This window comes from Artemia sp. Qi Xiang Cuo, chromosome 11 (genome assembly GCF_049724085.1).
Source record: "Artemia sp. Qi Xiang Cuo chromosome 11, ASM4972408v1, whole genome shotgun sequence".
In the NCBI taxonomy this organism is placed as follows: Eukaryota; Metazoa; Arthropoda; class Branchiopoda; order Anostraca; family Artemiidae; genus Artemia; species Artemia sp. Qi Xiang Cuo.
The window spans coordinates 18214561-18227913 of record NC_142804.1 but is presented as its reverse complement, the minus strand read 5'-3'; positions in this window follow the sequence as shown (position 1 = coordinate 18227913).

Genomic DNA, 13353 nt, shown 5'->3' with positions numbered 1-13353 from the left:
AAAGATCTTATAGTAAATGTCCGGGGTCTGCACAGCCCCCCAGACCCCTGGGGCATGTAAGGTTTTTATGGAAGGAATGATCGTATAACTTCGTCGGGGGCTCATTCTATTGAAAATTGAAAGTTCTAGCTCCCTTTTTAAGAGTCAAAAGGGAACTGAGGGCAACTAGCTCTCCTGCCTTCTTTACCTCAAATCCATCAGATCGAATTTTTTAGATAGCCATTTTGTTGAAATAAGCCAAAAGATCGGTTAGCAAAAACTCCAGGATCAACACAAACCCCCAGAGTCGTGGAGTAAGTGTTGTATGTTATGTCCAGGGGGAGCGTATAAGGTTCATATCCATATAAGGCATATAAGGGCCGTATACGGTTCATATATGTAAGGGTTTTAAAAATAGTTCAAAGATCAGATAAGCCAAACTCCAACCCCCACTCAAAAGCTTATGAACGATATTTAATTCCGAAACTTAAGCGAGCTGACCCCTGGTCTTCTCTGCATGACACGATCCCCCTTCAAAAAAAACTTGTTAACGATATTTTATTCCAAAATTATGGCAACTCACCCCTGGTCCTCCATGGTCCGAACCCCTCCCCTCCCCCCTCCCAAAAAAAACTTATTAACAGTGTTTTATTCAAAGACTTATGGGAGCTGAACCCTGGTCCTCCATGACCCGATACCCCTCCGTCCCCCCAAAAGTATCTATGATAAATAATGGGAACTGACCCCTGGCCCTCCCTCTATCCCCCCCCCCAAAAAAAAATTAAGAATAATATTTTGTTCAAAAATGATGGGAGCTGACACGTTGCCCTCCCTCCATGCCCCACCCCCAACCAAAAAAAAATATCAACGATATTCTATTCCAAAAATCCTGGGAGTTCAGTTTAATTTTATTAACTCTTTCCAAAACTTCTTCACTACAAATAAAAGTAAGGCTACAAACGATTTCCGTAACGGTAAAAGCATAAGGCCTACTGCGTATTTGGTGCTTTACTAAAACGAATTATATTACAAATATTCTCTTTTGTACTTTTTACTTTTTACATTACACTGAAAATAAAATGAAAATTGCAGTGAAACCAGACCAGATTTACCAATAGGTCCACTGGGCCCTGCGGCTTTCACTATTCCCGATGTTTTGAGGATTTCCCTGAAAGTCTTGCAAAAACGGAGCGGCGAAAACGCTTGGGCCTAGAAGCGTTAAAGCTTTAAATTTGGACCTGGGTGAAACTAAACGTTGAGCTGGTAAGCTTTCAGCAATTAATATCATGGTGTATATCAAATATTCAGTTTTATTTTATTAGTTCTTGCCAAAACTGTTAACTTATTTTGGAATAAAAAATCATTTTCTAATAGGGAATTTTCAAAAAACTCAGACAATCAAAAACCAACAGAACTTAATTAGAAAAACAATTCCTAAAAAGAAGTTTTCTGAAGAAAATAAAGGCCATTTTAAACTTAAAATAAGAAGACATGGAAACCTACGATAACTCAGACTAAAAAAGAAAATACTATTAAAGAACAAGTGAAACCAAAAACAAACAGAAAATAAATAAGTAATCATAGCAAAAAAACATACAACAGGTACTAATGTAAATGAATAAATAAATCTTAAAACGAGTAAAGCTTAAATTTAATATGCATATAAAGCTGTGTCCCTGATAAAGTTTAATTCTGCTGTGATGTGGGAATCAGAACAAATGTTTAGGGCACAATCGACGAGGGATATTACGACTGCTCTTTTAACTGATTCCCACATCACAGCAGAATTAAACTTTATCAAGGACATACTTTTTGGAAATGGGTATCCTATTTCATTTATTAATAGTGTAATTAACTGTAGACTGAAAAGACATTGCCGTAAAATTAATGACAGTTTACCATGTGAGATTTCTGACAAGCCCTTAAACATAATATACCTCCCCTACATCCCAAAATCACTACAAATCTTAAAAAAGTTTGCACAAAAAATAATCTGTATGTAGTATCCACAGATAATTTTAAAATCATAAATTTTCTAAATTCTGGTAAAGATAAAACCCCAGTTACTCACCAAAAAGGGTTCTATCAAATACCATGCGATTGTGGCAAATATTATGTAGGAAGAACACAACAGAATTTATAAAACAGCATAAAGATGATATAGTCAAAGCTCTAAATTTTAATATTTCCGCTGTTTCATCTGATTCTGCATCAGGCAGCCATATTTTTGAAAATCTAGCCACAATATACCTTTTGATGAATCCTCCCTTATTAGCAATGACATAGGCATAAAGCAGGTAGTCCTAGAATCAATTGAAATCAGACTTAAGATTAATAATAATATTTCCTTAAATAGGGACTTGGGGGAATATAGGCTAAGCTAAATGCTCTATACACAAATTTAATTAAAAATTATCTTACAAAATATTTTAAAAAACCAATAGACATTAACACAGAACCGTTCACAAAAGGACCTTTGAGGTTAGCTGCCAAAAAGGCTGGATTAGCAATAACAACGTGTTTTTAAATTATTTTTCTTTCATCTCATTGAATCGCCTTGTTTTACCTTACTTTTAATCAGTCCTGGTTGAACTTCGCTGAAGTAAGGATGCTAGGACGGTTTCAAAATATTTTTAATTTTTGGTTTTATTGGTCGCATGTTGTTGTGAGTCTTTTTTCTTTTATATATTTTTGTCTTGCTGAGGAAGTCTCTTGGACATAGGACAGAAATATTCATTCAAATTATCTCCACTGTCTTGCAAAAAGATTTCCATATTGTTCTTCGTGTTTTTATTGTTTGGTAAAGAGTATTCTCGATTACAGGCGATCTTTGTGTCCTTTAACTCAGTCAAAAGAAGAAATTAAAATCCTTCGGAACTTCAAAAAGATAAAAACACAGTAATTACAAGAGCAGACAAAGGTAACACAGTAGTAATTATGAATTCTGCAGATTATGAAATGAAAGCCAATACCCCTTTTAATGGATAAAAATACTTACAAAGAAATAAAAGGCGAGCCCACAGACATATACACAGCAGTTGAGAAAAGAATTAGGAACTTTAAAAGACAGTAGACTAATTACCCCTCAAATGTACAAAAAATTCTACCCCAAAGGATGTTCAGCCCCAAAGTCTTATGGTCTGCTTAAAAACCACAAGAAAGATATTCCATTAAGTCCTATTGTAGAGTGTTGTAGTTCTCCAGCTGCAGATGTAGGAAAGTTCTTGGACACAATTTTTAAGCCTCTTTTAAGTACACAGAAATCTTACATAAGAAAATTCCATAGAGCTTGTTGAGAAATTAAAATTTAAAAGTACAACAGAAAAAACTATCTTATCTAGTTTCGATGAAGTTTTTATGTACACTTTATGCGATGTCCATAAATGTGAGCAGGCCTTACAAAGAAAATTGGAGGAAAATTCTGCTTGTTCGGATTACAAAACTTTGGATATTAACACAATAATGACGCTTATTCGTCTTTGCAACAAGTTTTCTTCGTATTTTAAGTTCCGAGACAAATTTTTCCTTCAAATCATGGGCCCATCCATGGGCACTGTTTTATCTCCTTATTTGGCAAGTTTTTACACGGATTTCATAGAACAATCTGTTTTGAATAGTACCACTTAAAACACTCCTTCTGGTTTCGTTATGTTGATGATATCCTTTCTGTTTGGGAACACGGAGAGGACTCTCTTGAAGATTTTTTGGTACATTTAAACTCTTTAGATTCGAATTTCCAATTCACAATGGAATTAGAAGATTCAGGAAGGCTGCCCTTCTTGGATGTTTTGATTATAAAAAATACTCCTAGCCTTGAATTTTCTATATACAGGAAGCCGACCCATAATGATCGGTATCTGCACTTCTCGTCAAATCACCCTTCTTTTGTTAAAAGAGGGGTGATAATCTCTTTAGTCGACAGAGTTTTAAAAATTTGTTTACTTAATCACGTAATTTCGGAATTAAATTATAGCAAAGACATTCTTTTCTGCAATGGTTACCCATTCTACTCCAAAAGGAGCGCCTTAGCTCCGCCTTCGAGTTCAACTGAGATAGACCTTTGCAATCGCCTCGATTGACCAAAACAAAACCAAATTATCAGTTGACATTAGCATTCGCTTTGATTCAGACCAAATTAAATAATGAGTGATAGTGAGTTAGTGATTGGATTGTTGGACAATTTAGTCGATGAAGATTACGATCGTGTGAGGCGTGGCAGGCAATATAAAGCTCATTCGCGTCGCAGAATACTCTCAAGTGAGAGTGATAGCGATCAAACAAATGGCTCTCGGAGCCCAGAGTTTCAAACTCGTGCTCGGTATGGCTCTCGGAGCCCTGAAATTAGTTCTAGGAACGAAAAATCTTGCTCTCGGAGCCCCACAAAAATCCATGACACAAAGCGGAAGGCTTCTCCGGAAAAGCACAAATCTAAAATATTAACAGAAGACACGTCAAATGACAATCTATTCAAATAGACTTATGTAGAACGTTCTGGTAACAACAATGGTCCTAAGATTCATGAGAAACTTACCAAAGTTGCACATAGAGCTTTCTTTGAGCCTTTTGAAATAGTGAAGCTCAAAGAGGTATTTGAGCACCATCCTAGGCCTGCGAATACCGAAAAAATTTTCCTCCAAAGGTGAATAGTGAAATTTGGGCTATTCTCTCATCACAGGCTAAACAGAGGGATGCTAAGGCACTTCAAGTGCAGCGGACAATTGCTCACTCAACATTTTGTGTTTTAGAGGCAGCAAATGCGATTCTTGAGCAAGAAAATGAGCATATTAAAGAAAAGGTTGTCAAAAACCTTACAGATGCAGTTCACATGCTTGGCCTCACCAACTACGATCTAAGTTTAAAAAGACGTCATGCGATGAAATTCGAATTGAACCCAGATCTCACTGTAGCATCGGCTTTATGTGCTCCTGAAGTCAAAGTCACGGAGTATCTTTTTGGCAAAGATGTTGCCAAAACAACGTCTAAAGCTAAATCCGAGGCGGATTTGACAAAATATTTTGGAAAACCAAAAAAAGTGCAAGGGGGGACCTATCATTATTGCCGATGGAAGAATGAGGCCCTCCGTCCAAATTATCGCAGAAGGCAGAGCCAGGACCATCACGAGAGGTCCAAATTCCAGAATTTCCAGAGAAGGGTGCACAAATAGCTAGTGTGTACTGTTTACCATATCCTGACTCTGATTTTTATGATTTTGCTGTTAATTTCCATAGGCAGTCACGAACATTTGTCTGATACCTTTAAAGTTGGGAGAATTAGTAAGTACATCTCAAAATGGCAGTTAATAACCAGTTATTTGTATATTTTGAATATTGTAGCCTCAATATACAATAATGAATTTGAGATAACACAATTCAAAGCTTTGAAAACAAAAAACAAAAGTTTTACTTTTGAAAAAATACAGGCTATAAGAAAAGAAGTTGACAATTGATTGCATAAAGGTGTTATTGTTATAGCACCCGACTTCAGAATAAAGGAAATACGTTGTATTTCTCCCGTTTTTACAGTCCCAAAGAAAGATGGGTCTAACCGGTTTATTCTTAATCTTAAAAATTTAAATGAAAACATTAAATATTACCATTTTAAAATGGAAAGTGTTCATTCTGCGGTTCTTTTGATGACAAAAAATTGTTATATGGCCTCTATTAACCTAGTCGAGTTTTATTATTCATGCCCTGTTGATTTTGAAGATCAAATGTGGCTTTGTTTTCAAGTTGACCTTTGTTATGCGTTCACTTCAATGCCGAATGGCTTATCATCTGCCCCGAGGGTTCTTACGAAACTTATGAAACCTGTTATCTCTCTGCTTCGAAGAAAAGGGTATTTGTCAGTTACGTATTTAGACGATTCTCTCCTTCTGGGAAGGTCATATTTAGAGTGTCAAAATAATGTCTATGAAACAGCGAAATTACTGTCAGAACTGGGGTTTGTGATCCACCCGGGAAAGTCAGTTCTCATTCCAAGCCAACAAATAGAATTTCTGGGCTTTTTGTTAGATTCGCGATCAATGCGTATTTTCCTGCCGGAAAGAAAAATTAAAAAACTTATACATTTGGTTTCAAAAATTCTTAGTCAAAAATTGACTACGATTCAAGAATTGGCTGAAACTCTTGGCGTTCTTGTTTCAACATTTCCAGCAGTAGAATTAGGGCCTTTATATTACCGAAAAGCGGAATCGTTGAAAACTCAAGCATTAAGGTACGCGAAGGGTAATTTTTCGGGAAGGATAATTTTAACATCCGATGTAAATTCGGAACTACAATGGTGGTTGGATATTGCCAATCATGCTTCTAAAGCAATTGAATCTAGATCAATTAACAAATATATGTGTAGTGATGCGTCAAAACTTGGTTGGGCAGTCGTGGATGAATATTCCATGAAAATGGTCACAGGTGAATGGTCCTCAGAAAAGAAGAGATTGGATATCAATGTCTTAGAAATAAAGGCTGTCTATCTGGGGATTAAAATGTTTTGCCCATGATATTAAAGGCATGCGTATTCGGCTGCGTTCTGAAAATATAACCACAGTAGCTTATATAAATAAAATGGGAAGATCAAAATCTAAATTTTGTAATTATTTCGCAAATAAGGTCTGGCAGGTAGTACTGCAGGGCAAAGGATGGATATCTGCAGAACATGTGCCTGGGGTTGTTAATATTGCGGATAAGGCATCACAAAAATTTGATAATGAAAAGGAATGGAAATTGGATTCTGAAATATTTACTATTTTGAATTTTTTGGTATGTCAGTAAAAATATGTTGATTCGTTTGTGACTAGGTTAAATGTTAAGATTTAACCAATTGTTTATTGGAAACCAGATTCAGGATATTTTTTCGTAGATATGTTTGCAATGAATTGTAAATATTATTTTTTTTATGAATTCCCCCCATTCAATTTACTTCTGAGACCCTTCAGAAAGTGGAAACAGATCAGGCCACTCATATTTTGATCTTTCCGAATTGGACCACACAAGTAGGGTATCCCTTACTATTAAATCTTTTAATAGGAGGTCCAATATTTCTACCAAATGATAATTTTACCTTGTCTCTCCCACAGAAACTAACCTTTCACCATCCATTATCCAGTACATTACACCTAGCGGCTTGCGTCGTCTCTGGCAAGGGCTTCACTACCAAGGATATTCTCCCTCCACAGTCGATATTATCATGGATGGATGGCGGGATTCAACTAAGCGCCAGTACAAAGTTTACTTTGAAAAATGGATTGACTTTTGTGGAAGAAAAACAATCCAGGCCTTGGAGGCAACTCTACCGGAAATTTTGACATTTCTTATGGACCCTTTTCACTCAGCTGTTGGATACAATGCTATTAATACTGCGAGGAGTGCTTTATCGGCAATTCTGCCAAGCCTTCAGTTAGGCAGTAATCACATCACCAAGAAGTTTATGAGAGGTGTCTTTAATAGAAGGCATAGTCAACCCAAGATTTCTAGTATTTGGGATGTAAAACGTGTATTCGATCTTTTTAGACTGCTAGCTTGGGATATCGGAAATCTTCAATTAAAGACACAAACACAAAAATTAGCAGTTTTATTGATTTTATCAGCTTGTGAAAGAGTTCAGTTTTTGGCCAGTTTATCAGTTAGTAATATGGTACATAATGACGATGGAAGTTTTGATTTTCAAATCAATGTATTGTTAAAAAAATCGAAACCGGGAAACCACAAATAATTAGTTAAATTTCTACCTTTTCAAGAGTCGTCCCTGTTTCATGCGACGCACCTCGCTGGTTATATTATATTCACAACATATCCAAATACACACGACGCACTTTTTCTTACATATCGTAAGCCTCATACTGCTGCGTCCAAGTCATCTATTTCTAGATGTATAAAAGAAGTTATATTTCTTGCAGGTATAGATATCAGGGTCTATAGTGCTCATAGCACAAGGTCTGCCTCAACGTCCCACCTTAAAGCAAGAGGAATTGATGTAGATCAAATCATAAAATATGTAGGCTGGACAAATACCAAAACGTTTGCAAGGTTTTATAATAAACCAATTGAAAGTGGTCAGCAGTTATCTGTCGCTCCTTCTTTGGAGTAGAATTACAATCAAACTTCAAACTTGGTAAGTTTTTGTTTAATTTATCAAATAAACCTTATTGAAAATATCATAGATATACGATTAAAAAAGACAAAACAAGAAAACAGAGAGCCCGTCCCCCTTGATTCAGTTGTTCCGGCAATTGAGAAAAAAACTTTACCCACTCTTCCAGATATTTCAAAACTTAGTTATAAATTTGGAAAAATTTTAAATAAACGCAATCTCTCTGTATCTTACAAAAGTGAACAAAACTTGGAACATTTTTTTAGCACAAGAAAATATTGAACTGACCATGTACCGAGTAGTGGTGTCTTCAGAGTCCCGTGTTAATGCGGAAAATTTTACATCGGTAGGACCCATCAACAACTAGGTGAACGTTTGCATGAACACAAAATTTCAATAGATAAGTCCCTGAGATTGAAAAATAAAAATGACAACTGTGATTCCGCCTTGGCCCAGCATATTTTCGAAAATCCGACACATCTTGTTCTTTTTGAGGAGACAACCTTAATATCTACTGTAAATGGCTCACCGCAGTCTCCTAAAGAGGTAATTGAGATAAAAAAAATATATAAACAGAAATGTGGCTATAAATAGAGATACCGGAGACATTTCATTAAGCCCAATTTATAATAGTTTAATACTAAAAGACTCAATTGATATTTGCACTAGGTCAAATTTAAGAGAACCTATTTGCATACCTAATGAAAACCGAATTTGCACAAAAGCAAAAAGTATCGCGAGGCAAAACATTCTTGCTCAATCTCTTTGGTAAATATTGTCTTTCATTCTTTTCGCCTTGGTCTTTCATTCAGTGTCTGTTCGTATCGTATACAGTAAACTCCAAAAGGTTATATTTCTGTTGTTTTCTTCTTTTCTTCTTTTTTTTTGTTAAGCACTGAGGACGACTTGGCGGAGGTCCTTGTCGAAATGTTTGCTTGTTTTTCGTCTTCATGTTTTTGCCACTGACTGACAAAATCCTCGTTTTCTCACCCTTTTTTTGTTTTATTTTTCATTTATTATTTCCTTTCCTCTCTTAGCTTCATATGTCATTTAAAACCAGTGTGGTCTAAGAAAGTATTTAAGCGAAAAACATATAGCAGCTACTAATATAAATGAATAAATACATCTCGAAACGAGTAAAGCTTAAGTTTAATATACAAATCAAGCTTAAAATGAACAAATATATTTTGCTATTGAAGTATAAATGAAACCCAAAACGAAAAGAAATAAAAAAAACAATCTTAACAAACATACCTACAATAGGTACTAATATAAATGAGTAAATATATCTTAAAACGAATGAAACTTAAACTGAATATGCAAATCAAGCTTGAAACGAACAAAAATCACCACAAACAAGAATTTAGGCTTTGTCTCCTTCTCTCCCTGTAAAAGTCTAAGACTTATTGCATCATTGGCTCTTTACTTAAAACTATTTGTGTCTTGAATAGTCTTGGAAAGTACAAATAAAATCAAACTGAATATTTGATATATAATGATAACAATTGTTGAAAGATAATCAGTTCAAGATTTTATTTTGCTGTAATTTTGTTTTCGTTTTTGATGCTGTAATAACTGAAAAAGAAAATATTTGTAGCATAATTTGTTTTCAGTGAAGCACCAATGACTTAGTAGGCTTTAGACTTTTATAGCTAGGGACGGGGGCAGTATCCAAACTTTTTTTTTGTAGTGAAGCTATATTTGTCTTGAACAGTCTTGGAAAGAACTCATAAAATTAAAATGAATATTTAATTGCTGATAGCTCATCAGTTCAAAATTTAATTTTTGCTGTATTTTTTATGTTTCTTTTCAATGTTGTAATAAGTACAAAGAAAATATTTTGAATATAATTCATTTTCAGTAAAGTGGCAATGATGCAGTAGGTTTCAGATTTTTTCAATGAGAGAAGGACCCAAAACCCAAACTTTTGTTTGTAGAGATTTTTGTTCATTTCAAGCGTGATTTGCATATTCAATTTAAGTTTCACTCGTTTTATGGTGTATTTTGTCATTTGTATTTTGTCATTTGTTTATTTAATTTCTGTTCGTTTTGGGTTTCATTTATAAATAATAGAAACATATTTCTGTTCGTTTTAAGCTTGATTTTGATAATTTTCTTGATTTTCATTATCATGGCCATTACTTTTTTTTCAGAAAGCTTCTTTTTCGGAAAATTTTTATTAATTAAAAGTACATAAGCAGCCAAAAGACAATCAAAAGTTCTTAGTAGAAAGTTGAATTGTAATAAATTTGAGGGGAATTTAAAATTTTTGCACCAAAAATAGTGAATTTTACCTTATATTTTCCACAATTTGAAAAAATAATTTCAGAAAGTAATTCGGTGTATGATATTCCCGGCGGCCAACCATCGCCAACCATGATGGTGGTGTAGCGTGGGGTCAAGTACTCCAAAAAAGTATTTAAGTCTAAGTACCAAGTACTCAACCAAAATCGTTATTAAGTATCAGTACTAAGTACTCAAAGTAAATTGTACTTAAGTACTTAGTACTTAAATTTGTACTTAAGTACGGAAGTACATGGCTTGAAGAATTTTTTTTTCATGATAAAGAATATGGTTAGGTCGTTAGGAAAGAAACTGACATTAGTTGTTCCATTATCTTCAGTGGAGAAGTAAAAAGGAACTCGATTCTAGTACCATCAGGGCCGTATACAGGGGTGAGGGTTTACTAGGTTTGAAATCCCCCCCCCCCCCGAAATGCTTCTCTGGCTTGCAAGTTCGTCTACAAAATGCCCTAATCTTACTTAAGGTTGTTAGAAAAAAGTCATGGGAGGGTATTGTTTTTGTAAACCCCCCGAACAAAATTTTTTCGGTAAAACCCCTCGCGAACGGGAATCCTGGACACGACCCAAAGTACCACCCACAACAACTCAGCTTCAGCCATATTAGAGCTTTTATCATAGGCAGCGCACAAGCACTGCCTAAGGAAAGAACGATGTTGGCACAATGTGTTTTTTTTCTCCATACCCGGGCACTTCGTATCGAAGGAGTTGTAGTAGAAACGTCGAAAAGGGCTCATTCGATTGGAAATTGGTCTGGCTAGTATCCTTTTTAATAGTCGAAAGTAATTGGAGGGTAACTAGCCCCCCCCTCACGAACATCATTTCCCCAAACACATCCAACCAACTTTTTGAGATAGCCATTTTGTTCAGCGTTGTTGATTTCCAGATAGAAGATATGTTTTTGAGGAGGACACTCCCCCACAACCCTTGGGGCAAGGGTTTTAAGTTATGCCTTTGGGGCATATAAGGTTTTTATAGAAGGCGTTGTGGTAGAAACTTCAAAGAAGGTTCATTCGATTGGGAATTCAAAGGGCTAGCGCCCTTTTTAATAAAAGGGTCGAAAGTGATTGGAGGGAAACTAGCCCCCCCACGTCCATCATTCCCCCAAATACATCCAATTAAAGTTTTGAGATAGCCATTTTGTTGAGCGTAGTTGATTTCCAGATAGAAAATATGTTTTTGAGGAGGAAACTCCCCTACAACCCTCGGGGCAAGGGTTTTAAGTTATGCCCTGGGGGTATATAAGGTTTTTATAGAAGGTGTTGTCGTAGAAACTTCGATTGGCTCATTCGATTGGAAATTCAATTTGATTGATTGGACGGTAACTAACCCCCCTTTCACGCCCACCTTCTCCCCAAACACATCCAATCATGGTCTCGATATCTGAAAACTGCTATGCCGATCTTAAGGTTTATCTCTCTAAATCCATTGCAATGTTAATTTTCATTTGCTATCTTGCTCTCTGAACCAACATTGCATCAAAATAAATTTTTTCACAAGGGCTCTTTGAAAAGGGATCTAAAATTTGGCGTTTATTTGGATTAATTCCTTATAAATTATAAGTAATTTGATTGATCGGGTTTAGAATTTGGATTAGTATTTAATAAGAAGCGGTTTTAGGCCTCATAATTAGGGGCGGGGGTATTTTCTGCGTGGGTATATTTTCTGCCGGGGGTATTTTACGCAGAGGGTAGTTTCTGGAGGGCATTTTCATCGGGGGTATTTTCTGGGGGGGGTTCTATGGTAGGAGGTATTTTCTGTGAGAAGGGTTATTTTCCAGGGGGGGATATTTTCTGCGGGGGTTAATTTTCCGCGGGGGGTATTTTCCGCTCGTGGTATTTTCCACGGGGGGGATTTTTCGGAAGTAATTTTTCTTTGGGGGGGGGGGATAATTTTAGGATGAGAAAGCTTATTATAATTAGATAGCTGCTAGCCAAACCTTAGATGTTTGTTGGTCTCGATATCCGAAAACTGCTGCGCCGATTTTAAGGTTCATCTCCTAAATTCGTTGCAATGTTAATTTTCCTTTGACATCTTGCTCTCTGATCCGACATGTCAGCAAAATAAATTTTTGCACAAGGGATCTTTGAAAAAGGATCGAAAATTTGGCGGGTTTGTTTTTGAGCTTACTTCTGGCGTTACGGATCAATACGAAATATTTTTTAAATTATTGAAATATTTTTCGAAATATTGTCGATTTTCATTTATCTCCCTTCATCCCTTTCTCACGCCCTGTAAGTTTCAAGTCAAAAAGAGGAGAATTTAATGTTCTTAGAAATTAACTTGTCCTAAATTGATGTAATCAATTTTTTTATAATACTTTCTTTATTTTTATATGCTAATTAAAAGGAGTCTCCATTGGTCCTGCCTAAATGCCGTGTAAATTTATATTTATTATCAGTGTATGGAAAACATTTGAAGTGAAAATTTGAAAGTTTTTTGGAATGCGAAAACTCATCCCTTAAATAAACTATGAAATTTCACTACTGAATTTTCCAGTAATAAAAAAAAACAATTTATTTCAAAGCAGATTTAGAAGGATTTTGGCTTTTTCTATATTGAAAAGACCCTTTGTGAAGCCTTAAACAAGCGTAAAATATGGGTTAAGCCCTTCTATTCTCTCAAATGTTCTTAACTCAGAGATTAATACATAATTAAGACTGTAAAAAATTGGTAGTTCAGTGTTTAATTTCAACTTGAACAGTATACACAGAATAATCAATTTAAAAGAAAGAACTATTCCGCTTTGTTGCAACTTTTTTTTGTCCTTTCTGGTAACGGGGAATGCTGACCTAGTTTACTCAGGTCCATGGCTCCTCATATAGGCTCTTTTATGGACTCCTTAGGTATAGGTATATTTGAATTTTCCGTTCTTTTTTCTCGCAGTTGCATGGCTCGCTCTTTTTTTTCCTTCAGCAATTTTCTCATGTCTTCAGTTATCTCCTTAAATAGAAATGATTTCCCTTGAAAATTTTAAATGAAAATTCTG